This window comes from Cebus imitator, unplaced genomic scaffold (assembly GCF_001604975.1).
Source record: "Cebus imitator isolate Cc_AM_T3 unplaced genomic scaffold, Cebus_imitator-1.0 Scaffold31, whole genome shotgun sequence".
In the NCBI taxonomy this organism is placed as follows: Eukaryota; Metazoa; Chordata; class Mammalia; order Primates; family Cebidae; genus Cebus; species Cebus imitator.
The window spans coordinates 515885-523140 of record NW_016107346.1 but is presented as its reverse complement, the minus strand read 5'-3'; the positions used below and the strand labels follow the sequence as shown (position 1 = coordinate 523140).

Here is a 7256-nt window from a genome sequence, read left to right as displayed (position 1 = left end):
ATATATAGATATATATAGATAGATTATACACACACAATATTGAAATTCATATTTAAATAAACTGACTATAAAAAAGTACTTTTGAGACAAAAAGCTTTAATCATAATTATATATTTTAAGAAAATATCTATTCAGTTATTTAGATGACAATACATACTACCATAAAACTAGTTTAAAGATTGAAAGATTACCCTTTGTTATACCTAGAATAACCACTATAATTTTTAATTATGAACAAAAAATATATAAACCCAAGGAAATATTAATCAAATTTATATTAGTCTTTTCTTCATCATGAAATTTGAAAAAAGAACCTTTTAGTGAGATTACTTAAAAAGTTATAGGTGAAATATCATAATGGCTCACATTGGTTGCAAAATAATTCAGAGCATAAGACTGGAAAAAAACATATAGTTGAAACAAGATTGTCTATTACTTCATAATTGTTGAAACTGAATAATGTTGTTATTTTCTCTACATCTCCCATAATAAATTTTCCATTAAAATACTTCATAGCCAGTCATGGTAGTGCCATCCTCTGCCTAGTCCCAACTGCTCAGGAGGCTGTGGCAGAAGGATTGCATGAGCCCAGGAGCTCAAGGCTACTGTGAGCTGTGATCACACCATGGCACTCCAGCCTGGGAGACAGCAAAACTCTAGCTCTAAATAAACAAATAAGTACGTAAATAATCCATAACAAATATTTTTCATAATACATATGTGAAAACAAATATTTCAGAAGTCATAATGAAAATAATCATAAAATGGAATGACAAGATATTTTGTAATAACATTTATGGAATGCAGTTAAACCAGTGCTTAAAGGAAAAATGTATACGTTGCAAAAGAAGATTAACAATAAATGGGCTACATATTATTCTCAATATATTACTAAAAGAGCAGCAGAATTTGACCACCACCATCACCAAAGCAGTTCAAAGTAAATTACGGGAATAGAAATTGATAAAATACAATACATATCTACAAAACCAAAGCTTTAAAAGTACTATGAAAAGCTCTAGTCAGATATATTTAGAAAAAAAAAAGAGGAGAAAGACATAAATAAATAACATTATGAATAAAATAGGTTTTGAAAAGACATTTTAAGTGAAGACAATATATTTTATGCTAAAATATCTGAAAGCATTATAGAAAAATATAAATTACCACAATTAGCTTATTAACAAACAGAAAATCTATGCAGACCTATATATCTTTTTCCAGGGCTAGAGTTTATTACATTTGAGTTATACTGAACTTTCAGGGAACAAATAATTATATAAAAGCTATTGCAGAAAAATTTAATAGAGATAAATTGTTCTAATTTAATTTGAAATAATAGAAATAGCAAACAGATATAAGAAAAGTAAAAATTATAGGCCAATCTAACTTATAAAAAAGGATAAAATCATGCCCAATGAAGTACTAGCAAAATTAATTAAGCAATAAATGTTTGAAATTCGTTATTAAAAAGTTGAGTTTACATCAGAAATGGGATAATTGTTTAACATTAGAAAACCTATGTCATAAAGTAACAATATATCCATGGTAGCAATACAACATCTAAGATACTTGAAATAGATCTATAAGACTTTTATAGAAAAAATATAAGAATTCAAACAATTGAAATGTATTTTTGTTACCAATTGAAAAATACAATATAATAAAAATGTTTTCTTATACTAATCAAAATTATGATCTTTTAATGGAACTTTAGAAGCAGTTCTAAAATTAATATGAATGAGTATAAAGAGTAATGAATACAAATTATAGAAAATATAGGTATAGAAATGTAGGTATGAAAAAAAAAAACAAGTTGGTAGAAGGTTTCTTTCTGATATTAAGACATATTTTAGGGCAGGTGCAGTGGCTCATGCCTGTGATTCCAGCATTTTGTGAGGCCAAGGAGGGTGGATCACCTGAGGTCAGGAGTTTGAGACCAGCCTGGCCAACATGGTGAAACCCCATCTTTACTAAAAACATAGAAGTTAGCTGGGCATGGTGGTGCACACCTGTAATCCCAGCTACTTGGGAGGCTGAGGCAGGAGAATTGCTGAACCCAGGAGGTGGAGGTTGTAGTGAGCCCAGATCACGCCACTACACTCCAGCCTGGGGAACAGAGAGAGATTCTGTCTCAAAATCCTGAAAAATGGCCACACTGCCCAAAGTAATCTATAGATTCAATGCTATTCCCAACAAGCTACTATTGGTTTTCTTCACAAAATTAGAAAAACTACTTTAAATTTCATATGGAACCAAAAAGAGCCTATATAGCCAAGACAATCCTAAGCAAAAAGAGCAAAGCTGGAGGCATCATGCTTTCTGACTTCAAATTATACTACAAGGCTACAGTAACCAAAACAGCATGGTACTGGTACCAAAAGAGATGTATAGACCAACAGAACAGAACAGAGGCCTCAGAAATAATGTCACACATCTACAATCATCTGATCTTCGACAAACCTGACAAAAACAAGCAATGGGGGAAGGATTCCCTATTTAATTAATGGTGTTGGGAAAACTGGCTAGCCATATGCAGAAAACTGGAACTAGACCCCTTCCTTATGCTTTATACACAAATTAACTCAAGATTGATTAAAGACTTCAGTGTAAGACCTAAAACCATAAAAACCAAAGAAGAAAACTTAGGGAATACCATTCAGGACATAGGCATGAGCAAAGACTTCATGACTAAAACACCAAAAGCAATGGCAACAAAAGCCAAAATTGACAAATGGGACCTAATTAAAGAGTTTCTGCAAAGCAAAAGAAACTATCATTAGAGTGAACAGGCAACCCACAGAATGGGAGAAAAATTTTGCAATCTGTCTATCTGACAAAGGGCTAACATCCAGAAGCTACAAAGAACTTAAACAAATTTACAAGAAAAAAACAACCCCATCAAAAAATAGGTGAAGGGTATGAACAGACACTCCTCAAAAGAAGATACTTATGTGGCCAACAAACATATGAAAAAAAAAAAAAAAGTTGATCATCACTGGTCATTAGAGAAATCCAAATCAAAACCATAATGAGATACCATCTCATGAAAGTTAGAATGACAATCATTAAAAAGTCAGGAAACAACAGATGATGGAGAGGATGTGGAGATATAGGGATGCTTTGACACTGTTGGTGAGAGTATAAATTAGTTCAACCATTNACAAATTTACAAGAAAAAAACAACCCCATCAAAAAATAGGTGAAGGGTATGAACAGACACTCCTCAAAAGAAGATACTTATGTGGCCAACAAACAAAAAAAAAAAAAAAAGTTGATCATCACTGGTCATTAGAGAAATCCAAATCAAAACCATAATGAGATACCATCTCATGAAAGTTAGAATGACAATCATTAAAAAGTCAGGAAACAACAGATGATGGAGAGGATGTGGAGATATAGGGATGCTTTGACACTGTTGGTGAGAGTATAAATTAGTTCAACCATTGTGGAAGACAGTGTGGCAACTCCTCAAAGATCTAGAATCAGAAATACCATTTGACCCAGCAATCCCATTACTGGGTATATACCCAAAGGATTATAAATCATTCTACCATAAAGACACATGTACATGTATGTTTATTGCAGCACTATTCACAATAGCAAAGACTTGGAACCAACCGAAATGCTCATCAATGATTGACTGGATAAATAAAATGTGGCACATATACACCATGGAATACTATGCAGCTATAAAAAGAATGAGCTGATGTCTGCATGGACATGGATGAAGCTGGAAACCATCATTCTCAGCAAACTAACACAGGAACAAAAACCAAACACTGCATGTTCTCACTCATAAGTGGGAGTTGAACTATGAGAACACATGGACACAGGGAGAGGAACATCACATACTTGGGCCTGTTGGAGAAAGGGGGGCAATGAGACAGATAGCATTAGGAGAAATACCTAATGTAGATGACAGGTTGATGTGGGCAGCAAACCACTATGATACGTGTAACAAACTATGTAACAAACCTGCACATTCTGCATATGTATCCCAGAACTTAAAGTATAATATCAAAAGACTCATTTTAAAATTAGAATTAAAATACCCTGTCACCAAAAACATTCAGTAAAAAATAATTTCCAAATGATTTTTAAAAGATTTATGCTCTCGTCCTACCGCCGAACATGCCGAAAGCAAAGAAGGCCAAGGGGAAGAAGGTGGCTCCGGCCCCTGCTGTCGTCAAGAAGCAGGAGGCCAAGAAAGTGGTAAATCCACTATTTGAGAAAAGACCTAAAAATTTTGGCATTGGACAAGATATCCAGCCCAAAAGAGACCTCACCCGCTTTGTGAAATGGCCCCGCTATATCAGGTTGCAGCGGCAGAGAGCCATCCTCTATAAGCGGCTGAAAGTGCCTCCTGCAATTAACCAGTTCACACAGGTCCTGGACCGCCAAACAGCAACCCAGCTGCTTAAGCTGGCCCACAAGTACAGACCAGAGACGAAGCAAGAGAAGCAGCAGAGGCTGTTGGCCCGGGCCGAGAAGAAAGCGGCTGGCAAAGGGGACGTCCCCAGTAAGAGACCACCTGTCCTCTGAGCAGGAGTCAACACTGTCACCAACCTGGTGGAAAAGAAGAAAGCGCAGCTGGTGGTTATTCCTCATGATGTGGATCCCATTGAGCTCGTTGTCTTCTTGCCTGCCCTCTGTCATAAAATGGGAGTCCCTTACTGCATCATCAGGGGTAAGGCAAGACTGGGACTTCTAGTACATAGGAAGACCTGCACCACTGTCGCCTTCACACACGTTAATCCGGAAGACAAAGGTGCTTTGGCTAAGCTGGTGGAAGCTGTCCACAACAATTACAGCTGTAAGAAGATCTGGCGTCACTGGGGAGGCAATGTCCTGGGTCCCAAGTCTGTGGCTCGCATCGCCAAGCTAGAAAAGGCAAAGGCTAAAGAACTTGCCATGAAACTGGGTTAAATGTAAATAATTGTTTCTGTAAATAAAAATAATGCAAATTTTCCTTCAAAAAAAAAAATTTATATATTTGACTACATCACACTTCAAAACTAGGTTACCTTAATTTCAGATATTAAAAGTTTTATGAAAATAAAAAGCATCTTAAACAGAAGAAAAGAAAATTTATGTAATCACATAATGAAAGGATATACTGATGATGCATGTAATGAAAAGTGGGTTACCATTTAGACTATATAAGAACACCTACAAATGAGTGAGAAAAAGCCAGCACAATTGGAAAATAGAAAAAGATGCAAATAGGAAATTTAAAAAAATAAAAGCCAAATATCTAATGGGCATAGAGATACTTGACCTTACTAATGATGAAGAAAGGAGGAATTATAAGAGAAATTTGACATTAGCTAACATTTTAAACTAATTAGATTGGAAAATAAATAAATAGGGGTGTGTGTGTGTGTGTGTCTGTGTGTGTGTGTGTGTGAGAAAATCAGTGTCAGCAATGGTATAAGGAAACTGAAATTTTTATCCTGCCTATATAATAAGTGATATGCTGGTAGATGTTTAAAAGCTTCCTTTCTAAGAAAATAAAAAAAAGTCCTGACTTGTAACATTTACTGATTTTCAGAGGCAACTATTCTCATTATGACTGATTTCAAGCTACAAATGGGATGTGATGCTACTAAACACAAAATAGAGATGTGCACAACTAGAATTATAAGACTAAAACCTACTGTTCTAATTTTTAAGTATACACTACTGAACAATTCTAGTTTATGGAAAAAGGGAATATTAATTTTGAAAGAAAAAAGTTGAAAATAATCTAAATAAACAAATATAAATCTGATTGTCTACATGGAAACAGATGAATAAATTATACTGCATTTTCATAATGAAATACTGCATAGCAGTTGAAATGAATAAGCTAGATTTACATATAGTAGAGATAAATCTCAACAATATGATTTGGAGTGAACAAAGATGCAGTGTAACAGCATGTATGTACATTTAAAATCACTATAATATCATTTATGGACATACACACATACATAGCAAAACATGAAAACCTCAATGAGAAAAGTGCACCATTATCTAACCTGTGGCAACCTCTGTAGTGGGAAGGCAGGAAACAGGAATTTGGCATTGGGCTTTAGTTGTTTTCGTAATAATTTATTTATTTACAAAAATAGAGAAAAGTTTTCAGTGAGTACAGCAAAACTCATTTTAGATTAGGATGGAAGATAGGTGGTTGCTGGCTGTACTATTCTCTTACTTTTATTGTATGTTTGAAAGATAATATTTGGGGAAAAATTCTTATCTGGTCAGAGATTCTTGTAGCTTACTCTGATGAGGGTAGGATACTTTGTAGATGTGAATAGCTTATGCAACTACAAGGTCATGCTCAGTATTAAATGACAATAATATGTGTGAAGGTCCTTGAAAGGACTGTCATAACCTGTAGAAGCCAAAGTGGGCTTTACCTCCCATGACTCTGTACTTAGTTGTTGGAACTAGAACATCTCCCATGAAATGCAGCAGCTCTCAATCTGGAGCCACTGGACTAAGGCATTGCTCTGCTCATAAACAATTATACTGTATATGTTCAAGTGGGTGTCTCCTTTTGTCATATGTAAAAGAAAGGAATATTAAAAGAAGTCCCTTAAGTTTACCATGGGAATGTCAACCTTGAACCAACACAGAGAAGGTGAAAGCAGCAAGATAAGACACAATTGCCCTATTTACCACTGAATCCATTTCCTTTCTTTGTGTGGAGTAGCTTCCCTGAACCCATTTGATCTGTAACCCAGGCATCTGTCAGTTAGTTCAAGGGACTGCCTGTCTAAGGAAAATGAAATAAAAATGGCCATTTAAAGCCAAAAGCCTTCTGTACATGGACAACCATGTAGAAGTGAGAAATGTTAATGTTAGGATTCAGAGATCAGCTAATTCACTCTTTTCTTCTTTCAGGTAAGGAAATTGAAGCTTCAGGGTGATTTTGTGACTTGCCAGGCATCCCTAAGGGAAGAACAAGGTCTACACCTAAATCATTTAATTATCAGCTGAGCAACCTGCACACAAATGCAAGAAATTGCTCCGTCACAAAACTTTGGGAAGATTGTTTGGGGTTCTCTTTATTTCAAGCTTAAAAAAAAATCTGCTTGAATGTCCCACTGGAGCTGAAACTGTAGAAGACAACTAGCTCTTTAATTATGATGTGCAGTGAGCGGCTTTTATTTTTCACTTATTTCTGAAGCTGAATTGCCCAGTGCCTCTGAATGCTCCCTCACAGGTCCCTGTGATTTGTATCAGCTCACAAAATTAAAAAAAAA

General features: G+C 35.2%; 1 pseudogene; it reads left to right on the top strand.

Annotated features, from left to right (window-relative positions):
* Positions 1-4134: 4134 nt before the first annotated feature.
* Positions 4135-4929, top strand: LOC108300938 (annotated as a pseudogene).
* The last annotated feature ends 2327 nt before the right edge of the window (positions 4930-7256 follow it).